This window comes from Sus scrofa, chromosome 7 (genome assembly GCF_000003025.6).
Source record: "Sus scrofa isolate TJ Tabasco breed Duroc chromosome 7, Sscrofa11.1, whole genome shotgun sequence".
Classification (NCBI taxonomy): Eukaryota; Metazoa; Chordata; class Mammalia; order Artiodactyla; family Suidae; genus Sus; species Sus scrofa.
Window position 1 is genome coordinate 118715911 of NC_010449.5, and position 26637 is coordinate 118742547.

Below are 26637 nucleotides of genomic sequence, written 5' to 3' on the forward strand. Positions count from 1 at the left end.
GAGAAGAATGCTGCTTTAATAAAAATAGATCCTACACGACATGTTATTCTTGATAATTGGACCAAAGATCACAAAGAGCATACACTTACAAGATAATCTGAAAATGAACCGCCAAATAACACAGTAATCACCAAATCCTTGTTCCTGGAAGCCTGCACGCGCCAGGAGGCCCCTTCTCCCTTGATGATCAGGCCTGACCCCTATTAATTTTAATAGGAGTTAAGTAGTCGCATCGAGGCGAGTATCAGAGAGTACTCTTAGCAAACCAACCCCCGAGATTAAGACCTCCATTTTTGGCTTTCTGCTGAAAATGTGTCACAGCGCCTGATGCTTATCTGCTTTTAATTGTGTGTTGTGTGTGTATGTTTTTCTCCCTTCTTTTTGCAGAGGAGGCAATTTGAGACTCGTTGCTATGTGCCCCCCTACAAGGGAGCGATGCATTAAATGAGAGACTATGGCGTTTGGCCTGTTTGATATCCTCTGCTGAGAAATCCAAGTGTCCCTTCATAATTAATACCCCATCTTTTCTGATGGACTCCATCACACTAAAGCTGGAGGATATCTGCCTGTAATTTATAAATGACTGTTGTGTTCCCCCTTTTTATCTCTATCGTCAAAAATATGCACAGAACGAATCTACCGGAGGTTCTGTTGGACAGCGTCAGAGAGATCTCTCGGTTTTATTAAGCAGTGTCTTCAAAGATTCAGCAGAGGCAGACTTGCTTCTGTGAGCTTTTTTAACATGTAAGTGACATTTCCCTGCGTTTAAATATGGCTTTGTTAGGCTGTGCCTGCAATCAGAATGCAAAAAAAGCCCTGCTGTTAGAACCCGAAACCAAAGAGAAATAGATCCTTCTTTAGTTTCACTCTTGAAATAGGAAGTCAAAGGAAAGCCAGAATCAGAGAAATCAAATTAGATTTAAAATTCTTGTGAGCTCTCGGAATGCAAGATCAGGATACACATTTCGTCCTGAACAACTAAACCAAACAAAGCACGACACCATTTAATCAGGCCGTGACGGATAAGTGGGGCCGTGGATGTGTGCTGGACTTCGTGGTTTAAGAAATCGTGTTAGGAAACTAGCTCGGGAAACCAGCTCACCAGGTCCCCGCATTTCTCATTTCCAGAGGGCAAGAATAATCAAGACCCTGCGGCAGATGAGGACCGGGCTCTGTAAGTGGACAGACCCCTCAAGGCGGACCTGGGGTTCAAATAAAGGTCTTCTGACATCCGCTGCAATTTATCAGAAGACTCCCCAACCTTTTCTGGTGATTTACAAGTCAGAAGGAACCGGTGGGGAGGGAGAAAAAATCAGAGGAGAAGTGAAGCCTGCACCATCCCATTGGTGAGCCATTCCCAATTTTCTTCCATCTTCCCTTTCCAAAAACCAGCCAGCCCACTCACTGGCGTTTTGTTTTTACCGTATGATTTCATTTATTTTTAAAAGTTTTTAAAAAATGTATGCGTATGTGTATTTATTTATTTATTATTCATATGGAAGTATAGTTACTTTATAAGATTGTTGGTTTTTTTACAGGATCTACTCCATCACAAATTATTACAAGATAATGGCTCTGCTTCTCTGTGCTGAATAATACATCCTTGTTGTTTCTCCATTTTATACATAGTAATTTGAATCTTTTAATCCCATATCCCTATCTGCCTTTCCTCTTTGTCTCTCTCCAGCTTTGATCCCTTGCTCATCTTCTGTATCTGTGAACCTGTTTTGCTCTACACATTCATTTATATTTTAAGTCCATACATAAGTGATATCATACAGTTTTTGTCTTTCTCTCACTTATTTCACTAAGCATACAATTCTCTAGGTCCACCCACATTGCTGCAAATGGCAATATTTCATTTTTTAGGGCTGAGTAATATTCGTTGTGTATAGATAGACCACAACTTCTTTGTCCATTCGTCTTTTGATAGACACTTGGTTTGCTTCTGTATCTTGGCTACTATACATAGTGCTGCTATGAACATTGGGCTGCAGTATCTTTTTGAATTAGAGTTTTCCTTTTCCCAGGTATATATATCCAGGAACAGATTGCTAGATCATATAATAGTTCTATTTTCAGTGCTTTGAGGAATCTTCATACTGTTTTCCATAGTGGCTGCCTAAATTTACATACTCACCAACAGGTACAAGAGTTCCTTTTTCTCCACAACCTCTCCAACATTTGTTATTTGCAGACTTTTTGATCATAGCCATTTTGACGGGGGTGAGGTGCTTTCTCATTATTTTGATTGAATGTCTTTAATAGTTAGCAAAATTGAGCATCTTTTCATGAGCCTATTAGCCATCTGTATGTCTCCTTGGAAAAATGTTGACTCAGGTCTTCTGCTTATTTTTTGATTGGGTTGTTTAATTTTTTTTTTTTTTGGTCTTTTTGCCATTTCTTGGGCCACTTCCGCGGCATATGGAGGTTCCTAGGCTAGGGGTCTAATCTGAGCTGTAACTGCCAGCCTACGCCAGAGCCACAGCGACTCAGGATCCGAGCCACATCTGCAACCTATACCACAGCTCACGGCAACGCTGGATCGTTAACCCACTGAGCAAGGCAGGGATCGAACCCACAACCTCATGGTTCCTATCAGATTCATTAACCACTGCGCCACAACGGGAACTCCTAATTTTTTCTTTTGATATTGATTTGTACCTATTTTGGATATTAACCCTTTGTCAGTCATATCATTCACAAATATTTTCTCCCATTCTGTAGGTCGTCCTTAGTTTTGTCCACAGTTTCTTTTTCTGTGCACAAAATTTTAAGTTTAATTAGGTCCCATTTGTTTATTTTTGCTTTTATACCTTTTTGTCTTAGGAGACCGATCCCCCAAATATTACTATGATTTATGTCAAAGAGTGTTCTGCCTATGTTCTCTTTTAGGGGTTTTATGGTTTCAGGCCAACAGTCAGGCCTTTAATTCACCTACTGTGGAGCTTACTTATGAACAGAGACAGAAGTAACAAACACTTTATTTATTTACTCATCTTTTTAGGGCTACACCTGCGGCATATGGAGATTCCTAGACTGGGGCTGAATCAGAGCTGTCGTTGCTGGCTTATACCACAGCCACAGCAACTTGGGATCCGAGCCTTGTCTGCAACCTACACCACAGCTCACAGCAACACTGGATCCTTAATCCACTGAGCAAGGCCAGGGATTGAAACCGCATCCTCATGGATACTAGTCGGGTTGTTTCTGCTGAGCCACGATGGGAACTCTAACAAACACTTTAAAATACGCTTTTAGCTGTTGCAATTTTCTTTGGTGAGATGTCAAGCAAGTAAGGAACGAGACAGTGAACAGTGGATCAGTGACGGTATTGCTGAGGAGGCGGCACCTGAGCAGTGACCTGGTCACACCAGTGACCAGTGTAAAGGGCTGGAGAAGGGGATGACAAGGTGAGAGAACTGTAGGGGTTTATAGCCATGAAACATGGTGAGACGGCCAACGAATGAGTCCCCTCTCGGATCTCTGAGCTTGAGGACACGTGTACATGGATGGACATCCCCAACTGCCTCTGGGCGGCCTCATGATTTGGGGCAAATTACTTCTCCCTGAAATTTCTTACTAGTCTTGGAAATAAGGGAGAACTTGAAAAAAAAATATTCTGTATCACTTTGACTAAAAATCCTGATTCCATGCTTGGTTTGCCCTAATGACTTGATAATCCTTTTTCATTTTCCCCAACCTCTACTTTCCGGTCAGATTAGAAAACTATGCTCCCCTTTGGATTCCGATCATGGGCCCCAGTGGTGGTTTCAGAGATTCCGCGTATAAGAAACAAGACACGTGGTGCATTCTAGATGGAGCATCCTTAGCACAGATAGAAAAATCATTCTTTGGGAGTTCCCTTCATGGCTGAGCGGAAATGAATCTGACTAGTGTCCATGAGGATGTGGGTTTGATTCCTGGCCTCACTCAATGGGTTAAGAATCCGGTGTTGCCGTGAGCTGTGGTGTAGGTTGCAGACACGGCTCGGATCCCAAGTTGCTGTGGCTGTGATGTAGGCTGGCAGCTGCAGCTCCCATTCAACCCCTAGCCTGGGAACTTCCACGTGCCACGGGTGCGGCCCTAAAAAGCCAAAAAAAAAAAAAAAAAAAAGAAAAAGAAAATCATTCTTCAGAAGGAAAGGCAGAACATGGTACAGCAATGGGGAAAACAATCACAAAAATTCTCCTAAGGTCATAAATGAGTAGTCATTATTCTGAAGTAGACAGTTCCCACAGTAGAATAGCTCTCCTGCCAACCTCATGTCCATATTCAGCTGAAATACCATCTTGGGGAAAAAAGCTAACACTTCAAGCCAGAATGTTTAGGAGAGAATACCTATATTCCAGCCTTTTAAATATATAGAATGTGGGGTATAAGAGATCAGAAGCTCAAAAAAATGTTCCAGAAAAAAGTTTCCACCTTTTCCTTTGAAAAGTAAAAATAAATTCATGGGTTATTCAGTAATACTTTGTGATAGCTATTAAAACTATTAAAGAAAATATTGCTCTTTTTTTAAAAAAATGAAGTATTTCTTGATTTACAACATTGTATTAGCTTCAGGTCTACAGCAAATTGATTCAGGTCTATATATATTATTATATATGTTATATATATTATATGTTATATACAATTATATATTATTATATATGTTGTATGTATAATATGCTATACATTATATATGTATATATACATATATATGTTACATATTATGATATATGTTATATATAATTATATTGTATATATAATACATATATTTTCTTTTTCAGATTCTTTTCCATTATAGGTTATTACAAGATATTGACTATAGTTCCCTGTGACATAAAGTAGGCCCTTGCTATTTATCTATTTTATATAGTATGTATATATTACCCCAAACCCCAAATGCCTAATTTATCACTCCTGCCCCCACTTTTTTCCTTTGGTAACTCTAAATTTATTCTCTGTGTCTGTGAGTCTATTTCTGTTTTGTAAATAAGTTAATTTGCATCATTTTTTAGGGTTCCTCATGTAAGCGACACCATACAATATTTGTCTTTGTCTGACTTACTTCACATAGTATGATAATCTCTAGGTCCATCCATGTTGCTGCAAATGGCATTTCATTCTTTTTATGGCTGTGTAGTATTCCATTGTATATATATACCACGTTTTTATCCACTCATCTGTCAGTAGACATTTAGATGGTTTTTGTCTTGGCTATTGTAAATAATGCTGCTGGGATGCCCCTATCTTTTCAAATTAGGGTTTTCATCTTTTCTGGGTATAGACACAGGAGTGGGATTGCTGATTGTATGAGAACTATTTTTAGTTTTGTAAGGAACCTCCACACTGTTCTCCATAGTGGCTGCAATTTCCATTCCTACCAATAGTGTAAGAGGGATCCCTTTACTCCACAGCCTCTTCAGCATTGTGATTTGTAGCATTTTGGATGGTGGCCATTCTGGCCAGTGTGAGGTGATGGGTATAGTTTTGAGTTACATTTCTCTACCACTTAGTGATGTTGAACATGTCCCCAACAAAGATGTACAGATGGCCAACAGGCACATGAAAAAAAATTGTTTTTAATGTTTTGGAGGTTTGTCCTAAAACTGTCAGTTTCAAGAATGCTAAAATTTGGAACATTTCTTAGCAACAGAGTGCACAATAATAAAAGGACTCCTATTGAAAGACCATGGATCTTAGTGTGAGATGACAAAAGTTCAGGTCATTGCTCTTCCTTTACTAGCTGTGTAACCTTAGACAAGTTACTAAACTGGCCTAATTTGATTAAACAATCTATACATGAAGGGTATTAAAGCTACTTGATTTACTTCACAGAGTGAGAAGCAAATGAAAAATACATAGAAACAGTATGAGAAAAAGAATGTATGTATGCACATGTATGACTGGGTCACTTTTCTATACAGCAGAAATTGGCACAACACTGTAAGTCAACTGTATTTCCATATAAAAAGGTATGCATAAAAAATATGAGATAATTTTACAGAAGAAAAAAATCACATAAAAATAAAACTGCTCTGCTAATAGCAGAACACTAGCTAATATGAAGAAGAATAAGAAAAAGGAAGGAGAAAGGAGAGAAAAAATTAGGGAGTTCCTCTCGTGGTGCAGCAGAAACGAATCTGACTAGTATCCGTTAGGATGCAGGTTTGATCTCTGGCCTTGCTCAATGGGTTAAGGATCTGGTGTTGCCATGAGCTGTGGAGTAGGTCGCAGACATGGCTCGGATCAGGTGTTGTTGCAGCTGTGGCGTAGGCCGGCATCTCTAGCTCTCTGATTCGACCCTTAGCCTGGGAACGTCCATGTGCCACAGGGGCGGCCCTAAAAAAAGCAAAAACAAACAAACGAACGAACAAACAAAAAGACCTGGGGAGATAAAAGTTAGAGGAGGAGGAAGGGGGATGGTTGAAAGAATTTAACGCTCACATATTTTTCATCCTAGTTGGAGCAGAGGTTAGACTATGAGGATATGAGTTGCAGTGGGAAGACCTGGCCCAACACTCTCTTTCCCGTTCAATACGGTTCTCAGAGGTGCTCATGTTCCTGGGGTTTATTTATTGTCTTTTTTTAAATCTCCACTTTTAAGGGATAACTAATCCTCAGAAGGTAGCATATTCTATTGCTGTTAGTCATCCTTCAAACTTTTCAGAGTCCACACTGCCTACAGACTAAAGACAGATTTCTCCCAGGGTTTGTCATTAATCCCCTTGACTAACATGATTTTGCTTTTCCTAATCCTTCTTAAAGACATGAGATTCACTCCAGTTCACCTCAATGCAGAAGAGATGTGGAGAGGAACCAGCGATGGGGCCAGACTCTGAAATCTTCTTATAGGCAGGGAGGAGGGAAGGATTGACCCCAACCTGCCTTAAAATGATCATTGGAAGGCAGGATAAGCCTTTGGGGAGTGTAGCTATGGAAGCCCATTCTCAGGATCCACTTAAAACCATAGGCGATAGGCTTTGCTTTTTCTAGCTTACACTTAAAAACGGATGTTCAGAGTGTTGAAATGGCTTTTATTAAGCTCTTCACCTGTTAAAGTGGACCTAGAAGCCAAATCTGCAGCCATTGAAAGACATTTCATGTTGTCCACATGTAGAGAGTTGTGCAAACTTGAAATCCAAGCTGAGCAGAATGGAGTCTCTGCTGCAGGGGATGAAGTAAGGTGCAGACTTTTGTGCTGGGAAGAGATTTGATGAACATGGAGGTTTGATTCTATGGCAATAAAGATCAGTCTGGAAGGAGCCAGGACCGATTCACAATGGTGGCAGTGGAAACCATCATGAAGAAGCAGATGCAAGAGATATTGGGAAGAAGGAACATGTGATGCAATTGTCAAAGGCATGAGAATGGCCAGGTAGACTTGCATGACCTGGTAACTCCAAATGCAGGACCAAGAATGAGGGACCAGACCCAGTGGGAAATAATGGAGACAGTTACAGCGAGGAGGGTTATGTGTGCTCGTGGGTTGTGTGGGAAGGATGAGGTTTGGGTTGCACAGAAATGTGGTTCCTCTTGGTGATCACAGATGCTCCCTAACCCCAGACTCAGTATTTGCCTCTGAGAATTAAAATCCTCACATCCACACATAATGGGAGGGTTAGCCATCTGTGTGCACAAACTCAGCAAGCCATAAATGTGCGTGATGCAGCTTGGAAGCAGCTCAATCCCAAGTCCAGAAATCAGCAAGAGTGTCTAAGAGTTAAGCTTGGAGAGATTATCATTTAATAAATGGGTGCCTGATGGTTTTTGTCAAGCTTATCAGGAGAAAAACCTTTGTGATTAGCTGATGGCTAAGCAGCCTGAGACAAAGAACTGGGAAATCCAGCCAATAAGACCTGGTAGGGCCCATAAGAACTGTCCTAGCAAAAGCAGTCCTTGGTTCAAATATTTATCTGGTGGTGATATAGACATGAGGCTGTCTCACCCTGATTAGGACAGGGTAGGCTGTCCTACCCTGACGTCAGAGACTTAGTACCTGTGGCCTGATGGCCATTTTCACTAAGGAACTTTTGAGCTTCAGTAACTTTCTTGATATGGCTGCTTATGGAGACTGGCATTTTAGACAATCTGAGCATTTTGTGACTTTCTTTGAAATAAGATCAATTTCTTATTTAAACTGAGTCAATCAATATTTGGAGGCTATACATCTGACTTTTTGAGTTTGGTTAGTATGAGTCTAAACATGAAGGACAGGTCATCTCCTCCAAACTGATTGAGTTCCTGAATATGCCAGGGTGAATGGTCACTTCTGGACCATGATGTAATCATGAGTAGCTGCTTTGAGAAATGTTCCTTTGTAACCACATGCTTTTTCTCTCAGATGGTAGCACTCCATTATCCCTTGACTGCAAGGGCTGGCTCATATCTGCATGAGTTCCTTACGGCCAAATCAAGGTCATGTATGTTTAAGTTGTGCCTTTATCACAGGAAGCACTCAGCAAAGTAGAGAAGGAAGGAAGGAAAGAAAAAAGTAAGGGAGGAAGGGAGGGAGGGAGGAAGGAAGGAAGGAAAGTTTGCTCACTTTATCAAGGTTCTAATTCTGATGTCCTATTTTTCTGTGAAACATTTTCTCTAAAGCTTCGTTCCCCCCAAAATAGGCATCGGTATAAGCAAGAGTTTTTAAAAATGTTTCACTGTGTTCAAGCCACACGGCTGTTTATTAATGACACTTCCAAGCTCTGCTATTGTGCTCCAATTGGCAAAGGGGAGTTCTGTGCTTGCAGAATGTAATTCAAGAACCAATAAAAGTTGATTACATACATATGAAACGTATGGACTGGGGGTAGGAGTCTTGGATGGATTACAAAGCGGGTGTCATGTTTCATCTTCTGCGTGGGGTTTTATGGGAGGCCCGCATGAAGCCACAAACATCTCCATCATCCCTTTCACTAGACATCATGTAAACAGAATCATGTTCTCATTCAAAAATACATCTGCAAGATCATAGCTCGGAAAGAGGTCTAGGTTTTATATCAACTTTAGCTCTAACTGGAGAACCTTACCAGAAACTCGGTAATTAATTAGGAGGTAAAGAGGTCATCTTTAAACTATGAACAATTAAAATAAAATAGACTGTTCGTTCCCTCCTTGGAGATGTGGCAGCTGGAGGTGTGTGATGCTATTTAATGATGGGCTTTTTAAAATTTCAAAATACATGGGAAAATAAAGTCATATTTCCCTGTCCTCCCACCCCCAAATGGTAGCATCTACTGAAAAGTATTATTCAGAAGGCTTTTTTTTTTTTTAAAGAGCAAAAGAAAATGCCTGGATACTCTGCTGGTTCTCTCTGGAGCCTTGGCCACAGACATATCCCAGCCTTGTTCCAGGCGGCAGCTGTTTGCCAGCCCCACGGCACAGCTGGTTTTGAGCAGGAAATGAGGGAGCCCGTCCCTGGGGAAAACTCCAGGGAGTTTTTGGTGAGCAGAATGCAATTACCCCGGCTGGAAGTGTGCCAGGTGACGGTGGTACATGCCTGACTGTCGCAAAGGCAGGCGTCGCGGGGCCCTCTTCCACATAGGCTGTGTTTGAAACAGAAGACGGAATGAGAATGTAATTATGATCACCTTCATCACTCTATGGTAATTAGGATGATAATATCTATAATATTTTTCAATAAAGATTCTCCAAATTTCCAAGGTTATGAGTGAAAACCGGTGGCCTCCACGATTGCAAACAATAGATCCACTTAGAATGGATAAACAACAAGGACCTACCCTATAGCACAGGGAACTATATCCAATCTCCTGGGATAGAGCATGTGGAAAGGAATATTTACACACACACACACACACACACACACACACACACACATATATGTGCATGACTGAGTCACTTTGCTGTACAGCAGAAATTGGTACCCCATTTTAAATCAACTGTACTTTAATAAAATATATTTTAAAAAGAAAACAATAGATCTATAACAAATGATCTCTCTGTGGTAGTAAGCATCTTGATTAAATCTTTCAAAGTTACCGACAGGTACGCATCTGTTCTTTAGTAAGTCCTGGGGACTGTTTTACTGGTCCAAATTGCATGGTGATCTCTTTTTAGAGCTTGCATTTACCTTAGACTTTCACAAATCCTTTTTACAGCCAGTTTCTCTGTGCCCTCATGGCAATTGGAAAAGACATTGGAAAAGATATATGCTTTTATTATCCCCACTTTACAGATGAGAAAACCGAGGCTTAAAGAGATGAGCCAACACATTTGCAATCACACATTGGTAAGTGCTCGAGCAATGACACTACAGAAGTCCTTACACCTCACCACCCTTCCAGAGAAAACTTGAATAATATACATCATTCTTCTCCCAGAAATGATAATTTATGTTGCACAACATATTTTTAGTGCCAGATTTTAAAATTATGTAAGATGTAGTTTTGAAGTTGGAGCCATCAAAAAGTTCAATCATGACTAGTTGACTAGAAAATATATCGGATAATAAAAATTCAGTTCAAAAAATGGATTACATAATCCATTCTGCTAAACATAGCTTGCAAGAATCTAATGAGAGTCAACTCTGAAATCAATCACTCAAGAAGCTAAATTGTTAAAGTTCTTGTGAAGTAGTTTCCTGATAAATGGCATTCTTTGATGGAGCGTCTGGGTAAATACGGTACACTCATGATTGATCCTCCAGAATCTTGAGTTATTTTAAAAAGAATATTTCATTTTTACACTGATATGTGGTTGCAGAGAATGACACACATGGATTCAAATTCCAGTTTCACCACTCTGAATGACCTTGGAAGTGGTCCTTCGTTCTGGAGTGAGGTGTCAGGGGGTGAGATAGGGCTGTTATTACACACAGAGCTAGGAGTGATTAAGTAATATATATGAAAATGTCTAGGGTGACATCTCCACACAGTATGTGCTTCAGAGCTTACAAAAATTATTTCTAATAGTTATTTACAGTTGTCTGCCTTCAATCAACATAAAACACGCAAAGAATTTACAAGGCGTACTCCTCAATACATATATTAATTTTCATGATATACCCTTGAGATTTAATTTGGATATTTAAATTGAGACAGAGTGAACTAAGCCATATTCAAGAGTTGCAGATAGAAAATTCATTAACAAATAAAACAGAAACAGAGCAGAAAACTGTTGCAAAAAAAATCAGAAGTACAAAGCACTTGAGTTCTATAAAAACTATTTGATTGATTTTTTTCGCTTCATCTATTTGTTTACCTAGTATTTGTTAAATGCCTATTAAATGACAGGCGATGTGTTAGGTGAAGAGGAGATAAAAATTTTAAGACAGATATAAAGATAAAAAGTATACTCTTTGATCTTGAGGAACTACAGAATAACTGCTAACCAAGATGTGGAGACAGGTATTTTCATGTAATAATTATATTTATGTGCAGGTGGTCAAATCTTCTTGGAGTTTCTAGACCATTTCCAGTGCCTCGAAGCATCCCTAACCTCTGGTTACAAATAGCTGGCTGAGATAGGGAAGACAGTACTGGATGCTAGACCTCGATTCTCAGATGTCATAGGTCTTCCTTGTGGGCCTGATCTGGAGCCCCACTAGCTCAGCTCATAGAATTCCTGCACAAACCCAGGAATCTTGTGCGTAACCAAGGCCATACTGTCTTCTGATATGAACATTGGGGTACTGGGGCTTGTTCGATATCTGTGAGAACTGAACAGGCCATTCAGATGCAAGTCTCCAATCTCCTGCAAAACCTGAGGTAATTGATGCAAACCCGCACACATTTCTGTCCCTCTTCTTTGTAGGGTCCTGTTCTTTTGTGACTTTATGGGTTAATTTCATGAAGCCTTCATTACACTTTGTAATAGAGACAGAGCTCCATATTAAGACTAGAAGGGGAAAAAAAATTCTTCAGGGCACTGCCAATTCAGAGCTGTCACCTCCAGTGTCTCGTTGCTTTCTCCCGATGGCAGATAAAAGGAAAGGAGAGGGAACAATGGAACAGGAAGGGAGGGAGGAACAAGAGAATGAAAATCACAAATCTGGAAGCTTCCGTAACACCGTTGAAACCTTTGTCCACAATTAGGCATCACTATTTTCAGCATTCCTATTCCAGATCTCCTTTCCAATTAAATTGGCTGCATGTGTCAACGAGTTTCTATAGAAACACATTTCCGCCTCTCGACAAAGCTGTGAGGACCTACCTATAATTGTAGTATCTAAATTTCCTCCTTTTCCGTGTGCAACTTATGACCTTTAGGAGAAGTTGCAATGTTCGTTATCCATTTCCTTTAAAACAGGAGTCATATCTAATGCTTGAAGTATTTTTGGAAGCTGAAAGAATATGGTCTGGCTCAATTTACAAAATGATTGTTGACTTTCCAAGTAATAGAACTTGTACCAAGGAGAACAGGGGACAAGGAGTTAGCAGGAGTTTAGCATGAATTCTACAGACAGTGTGTGTGAGCCTGGGAAGTCACTGGTATTTTTAGTTTTCCAAGGAAAGGACTGGATTCCAGGTATCTTTCCTCAGGATGACTCATTTTTCACAGGTGATGCCTTTGGCCCTGATGGCTCACAAACCTATCACTGACCGAACACAGTTTTCACATCATTTCTTCATTTCATGACCAAGTCCCAGGCTACAGACATGATTAGCATCTGCTCTTCCTTCTCAACTCTGAAACATTGGAGATGTGATTGTTTCGTTTTCTTTTTTTAATGGTTCTTATTTTTTCCATTATAGTTGGTTTACAGTGTTCTGTCAATTTTCTACTGTCAGCAAGTGGCCCGGTCATATATAAATATAAATATACATGTATATATATTCTTTTTCTCATATTATCCTCCATCATGTTCATTACAAGGGATTAGATTAGTTCCCTGTGCTATATAGCAGGATCTCATTGCTTATCCACGCCAAATGCAGTAGTTTGCATCTATTAACCCCAGACTCCCAGTCCATCCCATTTTCTTGAAGGAAGGAGTTATTGTATATTTGCATGGCATTTTCATAGATGGAATTAGTCTCCTTATCACAGTAAATAGAGACGACACTAAAATGAGCTAACTGGGACACACACACACACACACACACACACACCACACGCACACGCACCCGCACACACGCACACATCCCAGAGTTAATGAAGGGGTGGGGGCATTTCCCTCTCTTTTTATTCTTGAGCATCTTAGGGATCAAGATTTGGCATGTAACTACGGTATTTCTATTAGGATACGGTGAATTGGGGAAATTAGCTATGACTTGGAAACAGAACGTATGTAACACACATAATTTACATAACCTCTTTAGTGCCAGTAAAAGAGATCATGTTGAGATGCAACTGGGCCCTTGGAAAAGCCACCTAGCTACTTTTCATTTCACCACTCCTTCCTAATAATCCTTTCCAGAACCCCCAAAGATGGAGAGTTTGGAGGCTGCTTTTAACATCAGGCAGCAAGCCACACCCCTGTCCCCTTACCGTGAGAGTACACCATATTTTTCATTTCTTCAACTTGCATTGGCAATCTGTTTTAGCATAATTTACACATTTACACATTTTTAGAGAGCAAGGCACAGTCATGCAACTTAATTCCAAAAAACATAAGCAGTGAAGGCTGCCTCTGCACATTAGCTTTGCAAAGCATATGAATGCCTTTGCTGAAACCCAATCCAAGGCACATGCTTGTTTGGAATCAGTGTCAACAGGTATCTGCTGCTTGTCATTCCCAACCTGAATTCTCTGGGGTGGTCATTTGTAGCCCTCTTGAGTTGATGGTCCCATGTTGATCTGGGGTCAGTAGCCTCAGTCCTGAGTTCATAGACTTTGTGGGTCTATGAAATTCATTAACATTCTGTAGACACTAGGGATTTGCTGAAGCACTTGCTTCTTAAGTGTCAGAGAAGCAGCTTCTGCCCAATCTTCTATTAAGAGTAATTTGACTGATTCATCCTCCCACACTATTTCTTTTAAATAGGCTTGTACAGCTCAGTGGAAAATAGAGTTTGTGCCTCTTACCCAGATCGAAACCTTTGGAATTGGGTGCAAGTGTCACCTCTTCTCTCTCTGGGCTGGTGGTGACCTTGAAGGTGGACTGCACCCCTCTGGGAGCTTTTTTCCATTTCTAGACACAGAAGGGAAAAGAGATCTTGAATAATCTGGCTTTAAGGAATTCTAAGAAAATCTACCATAAAGTGCATTGGCACCATGAGCCTTCAACTGACATGCTGTGTTCTCCTCCCTCTCTTTCAGGTGGGAGATGGCACTCTAGCTAGAAAAAGGGAAAGGACAAATCATTTGCAGAACAAAGTGCATCTCTCCAGAGGAAGGCTCCTCTGAAAGACACTGTTTGTGACCCCCTCTGGTAGTTGTCTTGGTGCACGGAGTAATTGAGTTCCCTCCTATTCAGTTGGGCTGCTTCCTGAAAAGTAGTGATTAAAACAGATTTACTGGAGGGCAGGATGACATTTATATGGACTAGAGGCATTTTCCTGTTCATTTTGTTTGGGGAGTAACCTTTCAGAAAGGGTAGATTTAATTTAGGGAACACTTCATTAAGCTGGGAAGTGATCACTAGAAGGAATATTCTTACAAGGAAAAATGCCATCATCTCAGGAGGGTGTGCTCAGTTTTAAACAATCTGACAGTTAAGGGAATTGAGGATTTGGGGTCGGGGGGCGGGGAGGGGGGAAGGGGAAGCTACTTGGAGTTGGTGGTTCCTGGATTTCCTTCCTTTTCTTTCTTGCCCTGTCCTTTATTTGGTCTTGAATGGTCAGTGGTGCAGGAATGCTATTCACTAGCGCTGGCAATTGTTGAAGTAGGCATGATCAGGACCATGTAAATGGAGACACTTTGGTGCTAATTTGTATGTTGAATTTGTTTGCAGAATGGCTGATCCTTCCCCTGACCACAAAGACCCACCTTCAGTTATTAGCACTGTTAGGAACTCTTTTAGGATGGTTATATGCCAACGTGTACGTAGCTGAAAACTTTAGGGTCTAGCACAAAAAACATCGAGTAGGATGGACTTCATTACCTTGGAAAACACAGTAGCCTGGGGGAATAATACATGTCGAAACAAAAGCAGCATTTACTGACCGAAACTGTCCTTCTTCCCTCTAACACAGTGGAACATAAAGGTGTTTGTCAAGGACCCCTGGGTGGTCTCTGGCAAGTCTTCTGGCGTGAGAAGCTTTTTCCTGTGTGCTCTCCTTGTGTTGTTGTTGCTCCTTTGAGCAGTTTTCTTGGTGCCTCTCTGGGTTGTGTAGTTGAGTGTTTTCTTATGGCCTTGACAGAAAAAATCTCAAAAAGACTGTTTGAAATCAGGTTCTCAAACATCTCTTCAGTTCTCCTTCCTGAACTCAGAGTGTCTGTCCAAGGACCAAGGGCATCATCCATCTTCTCCCTTTGGCAGAGTACCAAGCCGTACGACATGGGTCATTGAAAATCTGTGCTCAAAGATGCCCTCATTCAATCATGTTTAGAGTCTAGTGGGGGGTGCTTTAAATGCGATGCAAAAAACTAGTCACCACCCTTGTTTTAGGGAAATATTTCCTGGACTAGAAAGACTTCAATATCTTGTAATAATGCCTAATGGAAAAGAAGAATCTTAGGAAGAATAAGTATACATATGTATGTGTGTGTGTATACATATATATGTATATATACGTTTTACTTTGCTGTACAGCACAAATTGACAGAACGTTGTAAATCAACTATATTTTAATAAAAAAATTTAAAAAGTAATAGTATAACAACACAATCTACTATACGATTTTGAATCACAATTTTTTGGTATTCCTTGGTCAGAAAATGTCCTGGAGGTAAGCTTTAAATTTTCTTGATGAATTAAAATAGTTTTGTTTTGTTTTTTTTTTTTGTCTTTTTGCCATTTCTTGGGCCGCTCTCGCAGCATATGGAGATTCCCAGGCTAGGGATCGATTCGGAGCTGTAGCTACTGGCCTACGCCAGAGCCACAGCAACGCAGGATCCAAGCCGCATCTGCAACCTACACCACAGCTCACAGCAACGCTGGATCCTTAACCCACTGAGCAAGGGAAGGGATCGAACCTGCAATATCATGGTTCCTAGTCGGATTCGTTAAGCACTGTGCCACGACGGGAACTCCTGAATTAAACTAGTTTTAAAAGGATTCCATTGCCTGGTATCTGTTTAGAAATTATTTCAGGCAAAAGTTACCATTTGGGGGTTTATCTTTCAAATGTGTGGAACTATTTAAAAATCTTGCAAGAGAGAGGTTGTGAGACAGGCACTTTTATACGCTCATTGCAGGAGGGCAAACTGGCATAATTTTTTGAAAGGCAAGTTGCCAATATGCATCAGGGACATTAAATATGTTGGTGCCCTTTGACCTAGTCCTTCTATTTCCGGGAATCTGGTTCTAAGAAAGTAAGCCAACCTAGATAGCTATTTTCCATGAATTGGTTTGTTTAAGCATTACTGCAAGCATGAAGAAAAAAAGGGAAACTGCAAAATCCCCCAAACGAGTGAATGATTAGGTAGAGTAATTAACTAGAATACTAGGTTATGTAAATTAAGAAATTTTGTGCCTATGAAGAAATATTTATTAATGAGGTTAAGGTCAAAACATAGTGAACACAACCCTATAAAATATATGCCTAGAAGACAGTGCCAATGAATCATGCCAAAATATTTATTATTGGTTATTATTTTGTCTTGGGACATTTTCCTTTTTTCTTTACCATTTTTGTCTTATAAGCATGTAAAATAATTGAAAACATTCTAAGCAGTAATGGTATTTGGCCGAAACTGTGTGTGTGTGTGTGTGTGTGTGTGTGTGTGTGTGTGTTTCGATGAAGATTTTTTTTTTTCAGAAAAAGATGTCTAGCGAGAAAGATGAAACAAAGAAATAGTTGAGCTAAGTTCACATTTTTCAAACCAACTCGTGCTTCTAAAATAAAATTCTGCCTCTCTCCACACTGGGTTCCTGGAAGCTGACCAAAATCTGCTCAGTAATATTAACTCCACTTAAAAAAGGGAAGAGAACATATTGAATTGCATTCACTTACGGTCTGGGTGCTTGGAGGAAATCAGGTGGTGAGTACCAAAGTGATGACATGCGTGTTTCTATTTGCATTTTGAAAATTGACAGATAATTGAAAAGAATCAGCATGTGAAATTTCTGAGGAGGCACGCTGAAAAGCCGGAGGAACCTTGCCTCCATGCAGGCATCCTGGTGCCCAGAGTCTGGCTGAAGAAGGTTCTAGAAGAATATACCTTTGGCATTATCCTCACTGGGGTCCCCTGTTTGCTGGGGACAGCAAAGGACTTCAGCTGGCTGCTCATCTAGTGCAGTCCAGTGTGATATATTCAGAACTTCGTGGTCTTCAATTTCTCCAATTTATGTTTGCTGCGAAATTGCAGAGACTTTACCTAGGAAATCATCAGAAACAATACGCCGTCCTGGTGCCTTGTAGGATATCTGCAGAGATGCTTGAAAGAACAGGCTTATCTGCTTATTAGCTTGTAAACTAGAAATGGTAGGACTGGCTTTACATGAAGCAAGTATTCAATATCTTGAAATAATCACGACCATCTAACAATAGTTAAAGGTTTCGGCCGTGCACAAAAGAGACACGCTAATAGATTTTTAAAATCAAAGCCTAAAGAACTAGAAAAGAAATATTAAATTCGTCCCTAATTAAAATTAAATAAAAAAAAAAACCCAAAACACAACTACTAAATAAACGTGTTTCCAGGAGGGAAGGAGAGATATTAAAAGAAGCTTTACAAATAATATGTACTTTTGGTTGTAGCTCTGTAAGTATAGCCATAAAATACATATGGGAAACTATAAATCTGAATTTGCCACCTCGCTCTGCCCCCAGGGCAGGGGTAAGGGTGCTAAGAAGGAAACAGAATTTATCTGAGAACATTGCTTGCATGTCTCTTTCTTTTCCTGCTCCAGTCTCCCACAAAATGTATTTATTTAACAAATGTCACCCAAAACAGCTTGGTAGCAGATGAGGTTTATTTAATGGCAGTAAAACAGGTGAAACATTCCCTACATTTTTCGTCTCTGTTTATGTTTCTATCAAAAAAAAAAAAAATTTGAGCTAGTTACAGCTCTTTACACACTCAAACAGAACCATGGCATATATTTGGGACTCATGCAAATTTCACTTAGTAACTGGCTTGGAAAATCCACGTGTCTATATTTTCTCAAAGCAATTTATGATTTCTCTACCCAGAGGGCAGGCACATCCAATGCGGATTCAACTTTGTTTTCTTTTTCTCTTCTTTTCTTTTTTCTTTTTTCCCCAAATGCTTTCCCCTTCACGATCTGCCGTCTTGATTTGGCACCGCCTTTAAGTTCTTTTAAGTCTTCTCTTCATGCCCAATTTTAGCTTTGCTATGCTTTGGAGTGCCCTCTCAGTGAGGAAAAAAATCCACCGACCTCCCCCCACCCAGCCCTTTCATCTGTAACCTTTCTACAAGTAAATGCTAATTGAAAAAGAAAGAACACCACTAATCTTGGAATTTAAATGCATTTAACAAAACCAATCTCACTCTAAATTGTTGTTTCGCCATTTCCTTTTCCCTAACAGATGTCGAGAAACTGCAATTCCTATTAAGAACACTTGACTGTTTACTCAGCACGAGAACTTCAGCCTCAGTCTGCATCAATCTAAATGCGTTTCGAGACGTCAGGCCCCCGAAAAGTGCAGACGGTTAGTTGGTTATTTTTAAATGTAATCTTCCCATAAAAGAATCACAGCGTTTTCCCTTTCACTTTGTCATCCTTTCTCTTTTTTTAACGATGGCATCCAGCCTGGGCGTACAAGGAATTTTTATGACCCGCTTCCATTTAAGCTGCTGTGGGTGGGAGTCGGTGGCTTTGTCATGTGGTGAATGGAATTATTAGTGAAGTTCATGAAGTGAAGTGGGAGGAAAAAAACGTGCTGTCTGATATTCCGCCGCCCCAATGCTTCCCATCTGAAATGGAGCTGCGTGTTCCCGAGGCTGTGTGCCCGTGACCGACAGGTCGGCTGGGCCACCGGGCACAGGGTTGGCAGAGAGTGGCGGGAAGCAGAGGTGATGCGGTCTGGGGTCCCTGGCGTGGGACCGGCTGGTGGGCGGGGATGAGAAAAGCGCCTGTCCACATCGGCATCTAGAAAACCCCTCAAACGCTTGGCCTTATCCTTCCAGAGTCTTATCGTGTTTGTCATTTGTTTAGAAGCAGTTGCTTAGCACTTGGCACGTAACATACATATATTGCACACGCGAGCTGCGTGATTTTTCAGTTCTCTGTTTGCACCGGGTTGTAAGGGGCCCTTGTCATCTTGCCAGCGCCAAGCTGCACAATTTGGAAAGATGTATTTTCGGAATTCTCGGCATTTTGACATGTTTTCCCTTTCCAGTTCACTGTCCCTTTGATTAAACTTATTAAGAATAGAAAAAATAAAAACACAGATAAGGAAATACTTTCAAGTCAAAACTGGAAAAAAAAATTGCCTGTTTGGAACATAACCGGGTGGTGTACATGCATTGGTTCCTTGATGATAAATCGACTGGGGCAGTCAAGTTCGCTGACGTATCACCTTGACTTCGCCGGAGCAACCAGATGATACGGCTCTTATTTGCTCCATTTCATAGATGAGAAAACTGAGGATCTGAAAAGCTGATTGGACATCAAAGCTGGCGGGTAAAAGAGGCCAGCACTAAAGCTTATATGTACTCTTATCCAGACCCTGCAGATTGCTGGCATTTTTCCTTTTTCATTTCCTTTTTAAAAATCTTCTTTAAGAGATATTTAAACACATATGTAACAGAAACACATTCACAGACCCAGAGAACAGACTTGTGGTTGCCAAGGGGGAGGGGGAGGGATGGGAGGGACTGGGGAGTTTGGGTTTAGTAAACACAAACTCTTCCATTTAGACTGGATAAGCAATGAGGTCCTCCTGTACAGCACAGGGAACTCTATCTAATCTCTTGGGATAGAACATGATGGAAGATTTATGAGAATAAGAATGTATATATATATATATATATATATGCCTGACTGGGTCACTATGCTGTACAGTACAGCAGAAATTGGCACAGCATTGTAAATCAACTATACTTTAATTAAAAAATTCAACTAAAAATATATATATATGCATGTAAAGTCTCTCACTACATGGTAAGCTCTCGAAGGCAGAGCTTGTCCTGATTTCATACAGTCTAGCCCCAGAGTTTGCACCCTCCGATTGGTCATGTATTAGTGGTTGGATGATGCAGTAAGGAATTAACAAATACATTAATTGCTAGTGTTGCAGCCGTATCTCCTTTCTTTGTATGATTTTTCCAGTAGAGGTTGATTTTACTGACCTGAAATGAAAAAAAAAAAAAAAAAATTCTAGGGCATGGGGCTGGGCCCCGAGTTGACTGGCACATGCAGTTCAGGTAGAAACTAGTTTTTCCTCACTTGTTCTCATGGATTCCCACTCTTTGGGGTTCAGGGTGGATCCGAGATACTTTGGATGAAAACAGGGTTGAACTTGGAGACCGGCAGACCAGGCTGGTGGATGGTCCTGGACTCGGGAATCGGACGAGGCTGGTTCTGGGCTCACTGCTCAAGGAGCTTCAGGAAAAGGACCTTGTCTTAGACTTCGTGTCCTCCTCCTGACTGGCACAAGTAACAGTCCTCCCCTGGGGGAGTCTGTGAGGACCCACCCGTTTATATAGTAGAAACTTTAAGTTTGAGTGTCCAGAAACAGACTCACAGACATTAGGAGCAGGCTTATGGTTGCTAAGGGGGAGGGGAGGGAGTGGGATGGACGGGAGTTTGGGGTTGGTAGATGCAAACTATGACCTTTAGAATGGATGAGCAATGAGGTCCTGCTGTCCAGCACAGGGAACTCTATCCAGTCTCTTGGGAATAGACCACGATGGAAGATGATGTAAGAAAAAGAATGCGTATATATGTATGACTGGGTCGCTTTACTGTACAGGGGAAATTGACAGAACATTGTAAATCAGCTACAATAAAACCATTACGAAAAGTACACTTGAGAATCCAGCACAGTGAAGCACAGGAGTTCAATGTTTAGTCTTCCACGTGTCCTGTGTCCTCCTTGTCCCTTCTCCCACTTGTTTGGTGTCTTTGTTTTTCCATCACCTTCCTGCCTCCGTCCTTTCTGCTTTGCTTCTCTTCCCGGCACCTGCTCTAGCTCCATCTTCTACCTTCCTCTCTCTCCTTGCTTCCTGTTTTCTAGTCTCATTTTCTCCTCCCTTTCCGCAAAGCCTGTTCCCACACTTTGTCTGTGCTTGCTAAGGAGAGGCAGGGAGGGCCCAGAGCAGACGGGGGGAGCATTGAGCAAGCCTCCACCCCCACCCCCGTGAGTGTTTCCAGGAGGCCTGTCTGGGTTGGAGACTTTTTCCAGAACAGGACATTAACCGGACTTTATGTTACCATCCAGATTCTTTGCATCCCTCAGCCCCGGCCTAAATCTACCTGGAGGGAGGAAGCCAGCTTTGGTTTTTCTTGGTCGTGTCTTCTGCATGTGGCCTTTGAGCTTCTTTGACAGAAGGTGACTCTCAGGAGGAGGGGACTAAGCAGAGGAGGAAGATGGGAGACGCTAAGATTTAAAAATCTTAAAATAATTTAGCCTGATTCCTTCCTTTTGATGCAGGAAGAAGGGAATCTCAGAGAGTTCAAGAGGTCAGACTCATACAGAGGGAAATGAGGAGGCAAAAACACCTGACTTCCAAATTTCTCTCCATTCTCCACCTGCTCTTTCAAAGACAGTGGACGGGGAGGGGATGGGGTCAGAAGGAGAGAAGGGAAAACACAGCTGAGCAGAGTCTGGCTTTGCCGCCACTCACACTCCATTTGAAATCAAAAGACTGATCATGAGCTTTGAGCTTGAGGGGGACTTGAGCTTCCTCCATTTCCTGTATCCACCGGCAGCACTTTGCACCACCCCTCCCTTCTTCCCGTAGAAGACCCAGGTTGAAATCCCACTGGCATCTGTGGGCACCTGGCTCCCCCTGCCCACCACCACATAAGCCATGGCTAATTCCATTCTTCCAACCAGCCTCTGCCTTACTTTTCACAGCCCCACCTTACAGATGGCAAAACCGAGCCAGCATTTCCCCTTCAAGCTCTTCATTCAAGAGAACCAAACTGAGTATAAGGGAAGAAATGAAAACTTTGAAATCAGATCCACTTGTGTTGGAATCTTTTCCTTCCTTCCTTCCTTTCTTTTTCTTTCGTCTCTCTCTCTCTCTTTCTCTCTCTCTTTCTTTCTTTCTTTCTTTTTTTCTTTCTTTCTTTCTTTCTTTCTTTCTTTCTTTCTTTCTTTCTTTCTTTCTTTCTTTCTTTCTTTCATCTCTCTCTCTTTCTCTCTCTCTCTCTTTCCTTCTTTCTTTTCTTTCTTTCTTTCTTTCTTTCTTTCTTTCATCTCTCTCTCTTTCTCTCTCTCTCTCTTTCTTTCTTTCTTTCTTTCTTTCTCTTCTTCTTCCCTTCCTCCCTCCCTCTTTCCTCCTCTCTCTTTTTTCCATCCTTCCTTCTCTTCCTTCCCATCCTCTCTATTTTTTTGCACTCTGTAACAGCCTTGAAGTTCAGCCTCCTCATCTGTCTGTGGAGAGAAGGAAGCTGACCTTGTGGGAATAAAGTGGCCAAAAGGGAACTTCCATAGGAAGGCAGCCAGCCCCCTCCCTGCTGGAGGAACTGAGCCCCCAGAAGGTAGAAACAAAAGGAAGACACATACCAGCACCTGTGATACTCCAGTCTAGAGCTTGTTTCTGAAGGTGGGTGAATAGAGTAGATGAAGACAGATTCAAGAATCTTCCTACATATGGAATTTCATTCTCTTCCCTCAGGAGAATACAAGGGGGCCCCCTGCTAAGATTGAATCACCCTCCCCCAGTTTTGAAACTGTCAGCATGCTTCAGAAGAGCTTCCCTGTGGCTCAGAGGGCATCGTCACTGCTGTGGCTCTGGTTACTGCTATGGCAAGGGTTTGATCCCTAGCCCGGGAACTTCCTAGTGCTTCTGGAAATAACACAAAAATTATGACTGGTGGGCACAGAAACAAAGAAGTTCTTTGTGAGGCAAGGACAGAAGTTGGAGAGCAAGTGCTAGACCCACAGGGCACTAACATTGCTCGAGCATCCCAGCTCTTCCTGAGTGGGGGTCCCAACTGGGCCCCACGTGGACGAGCTGAAGGGAAAGATACAAGTGGGGACCCCCACAGTGAGATGTCTGCCCCATCCAACCATCTATTCATGGAGCCCAGAAGAATAGATGAGAATAAGTAGGAGGAGGTGAGTGCATTGTAATAATTTAGATGCTACATTCTCAGCTATTCATCCATATTGTCCACAACCAGAAGATAACGAAGAAATGCCTTATGTGCCATGTAGAGGGCTTTGGTGGAGCTTGTGAAGTGTTACCATTATAAGATCTGTCTGCAACCTTGCTCATCAGCTACCTGGTTGAGAATCTTTGTCAAAAACTCAACCAGCCTTTCCAGAGTCCCTGGAGGCATTCCACTGGCATTCAGCATGATGCAAAACAAACTGGAACATAAAAATGAGCTCAAGTCAACTAATAATGCCTCCTGGCCTTCCTCCCCTTGCAGGAGAGAGTCTTCAGCTCTGCCCTGCTGTTGTTACAGCCCAGATGCCGCTCACTTTCCTGCCCTCTGCTTTGTTCCTTCCCATTTCCATACCTGACCTCATGGTCGGTTCCAAATGTTTCTTTCATCAGGTGCCTTCGGACCCCTTCAGCCCAGGGCCACCTCCCCTCTGCCTGGCATCAGCAGAGTCTCCTTTATTCTACTTTCTCCTTTCTTCTATAAAATCACAGCTGTCTCCCAGGTCCACGCTTTCCAACTGTCTTTCAGGCTCTTGATGACATAGCAGGACACTTCTGCAATGCTCAGGGTAGCGAGCACAGAATTGTGCACATGAACGCACCGTATGTTAATGGACACACAGAAGTCACAGCCTTGAACGATGAGACGGAGGAGTGTTCACTGCAGATCTGGGCCTCATAGAGGTTGTCCAGTGCTCTCTGCTCTGTGCTTTGGAACCACGGAGCTCGGGCTGGAATTCCTTGGGCCAACTCCTTGATGTGACCTTGGGCCAACTTGGTAAATTCTTCACACCTCTGGCTCCTCATCCATCACATCACCCGTCTTTCAGGTGCTCTGGGGATTAAATGAGTTAAAGCAGGGCCGGCACATGGCCAGGCCTGGGTGTCCCTGATGGTCAATATAGTTCAGCCCTGAAATGTACAGGAAATGAACAGGAAAATGTACAATCAACCTCCTGATGCAGATTGAAGGATGCACGTTTAGAGAGGCTGAGCGCCGCAACCAAGGTCACGTCCATGTGGGTAGCTTGTGGTAGAAGCCTGGCCGAGACATCTGACTCTTTGGGACATTGAACATTATCATGAGAGTGTGTGTGTGTGTGTGTGTGTGTGTGTGTGTGTGTGTGACAGAGGGAGAAAAGAAGGGAGCAAAAGGGAGAGAAAGAGAAGGAGAGAGAGAGAGGAGCAGTGGATGAAAGAATGGAAAGGAAGGCAACGCCAGCCTGTTTCCAAATCGGAGGAGATTTCTAATTAGGATAACATTCAGCTATTCTTGGGAGAAGATATAGGGAAGGAGGAACTCATCTCTGGCCGGGCTTAGAAGTACACGATGGCAGAAGGTAATCAAGCTTCCTTGAACCTCTGCAACCGGTTGGCTCAGCATCTGGCACGGGCTATCTTTGTCTCCCTATCTTTTTCCCGAAGCCTTTAGCAATCACTAACAATCCTATTTACTCTGTGTACCAGACAAACACAGTTACCGTCGCCCTCTCACTATTTTTATCTAATATTGAAATTTCTCTCCCTAAGAGCAGCCCTGAATATATTATGATATCTGCTGAATAAATGATGTGTGTAATATACTGTGCAGAGATGGTATTTATGAAGCCAGGCTCCAACCGAAATGAAGGAATCATTCAGTTCTCCTTTGAAAGGAAATTCAATTGGATACATTTTCCAGAAAGCCAAGTCATGTGTTTTTTTTTTTTTTTTTTTAAATCCTTGCAAACTTTTGGATTCAAGGCCAATTTCTTCATCTCCTTCTGTGGGATAGACTGTCCTGCGATTTCTAGCATATTTCTGCTGCAAAAATTGAGGTTGTCTCCCTGTTTCTCCACAAAGTATGTCCCATTAGTAACCATTGTTTCTATGTATAATAATGTGTCAAAAGTATTTATGGTGTTTGAGGCATTCTCTCAACATGGCTTTTTTTTTTTTTTTTTTTTTTTTTTTCCGCAGAGGAGAAGGCTAATCCACACCATGGCTACAAAGCAATGGCTGTTCCCTCCAAAGCTCTGCCAGCTCTAAGAAGGGTATGATATTCATAATGTAATTTTTTTTTTCTTCTTAGGGCAGCACCTGTGGCATATGGAAGTTCCCAGGCTAGAGTCAAATCTGTGCTGTAGCTGCAGCCTGCGCCACAGCCACAGCACTGCCAGATCCAAGCTGCATCTGAGACCTACACCACAGCTCACAACAATGCCGGATCCTTAATCCACTGAGCGAGGCCAGGGATCAAACTTGCATCCTTGTGGATATGAGTCCGGTTCTTCACCTGCTGAACCATAACGGGAACTCTGACAATGTAATTTTGTTTTGCCTTTTATCCTTCCTACAGAGCAACCACAGCGATGGTGGCAATTGTGGCATTAAAGACAACATCCTTCGCTTATCACAACAGTTTAGAAAGTACCTTTGGGTCTTCATTATCTCCAGCGACACGGGGGGAACCGAGGCCAGGGGGGAACCGAGGCCAGGGGAGGAAGAGCGGGTAATCTCTGCACGGTCCCATGAATAATAACCTGAACTTGGGTTCCGATCAGGACTTCTGCATCCGAATGCAAGGCCACCCAGTGGTTTTCATGAGGACGTGCTGCTGCTTTCTTTCCTCCTGGGGCCTGGAACCTTGTGAGCCTGAATCCAGAAACAAACCCCAGCCAAGTTTGTTTTCATGAAATTGAAAGCCAAGAAGTCAAGCCCATGGGTAAGAAGGGCTGGTCCAGGGTTTCCTGCTGTGGTGCAAAGGGCTGAGGGGAGGCTCTGCAAGCACTAGGACGCAGGTTCAATCCCCTTCACAGTGGGTTAAAGGATCTGGTGTTGCTGTAGCTCTTGGGTAGGTTGCAACTGCAGATCAAATCTGATCCCTGGCCTGGGAACTCCATTTGCCTTGGGGCGGCCAAAAAAGAAAGGAAAAAAAAAAGTGCTGTTCCATCTTTCTGCATATTCCTCGTGCTACGAATTTGCCTCCACATTCTAGCTGTCCTGAAAGACAGCAAATCTCATCCCACGGTGGAAACAAAAGCACTGTAACAAAACCCCTAGGGTTTTCCTCAGCAAATGCCTTCCTTTTCCAGCTGAAGGAGGTGATTTTGCTAATGAGGCTGGGAAAGGTGAATCGGCTTTCCAGAGCCACAGAGCTGGTTAATGGTAAACTGAAGACCAAGACTTGGGTCTCTTAAATGGGTCCTTCCATGTGTTTGTGAGGCTACTTCCTGGTTAGTCTTCAGCCCATTAAGACAAAGTTTCCCCACCAAGTAATTGTGGTTCTTACCTGCTGGATCTATTAGTCTCCCTAGATCCCAGTTCTGTCACCCCAGAGCATGGATCACCCAGACAAAGTTT

The 26637-nt window shown here is 42.0% G+C and overlaps 1 long non-coding RNA gene across 3 annotated transcripts in view; it reads left to right on the forward strand.

The window, feature by feature from the left end:
- The window catches only part of LOC102161430, a 30898-nt gene continuing 4955 nt past the window's right edge, over positions 695–26637 (forward strand). The window contains exons 1-4 of one of the 3 annotated variants that reach the window (XR_001304013.2): positions 695–1346; positions 18540–18662; positions 25255–25328; positions 25634–25999. This is a non-coding gene — a long non-coding RNA (uncharacterized LOC102161430). The remainder of the gene's footprint in view (positions 1347–18539; positions 18663–25254; positions 25329–25633; positions 26000–26637) is intronic. The other 2 variants (XR_001304012.2, XR_298883.3) reach the window with 2 other exon arrangements.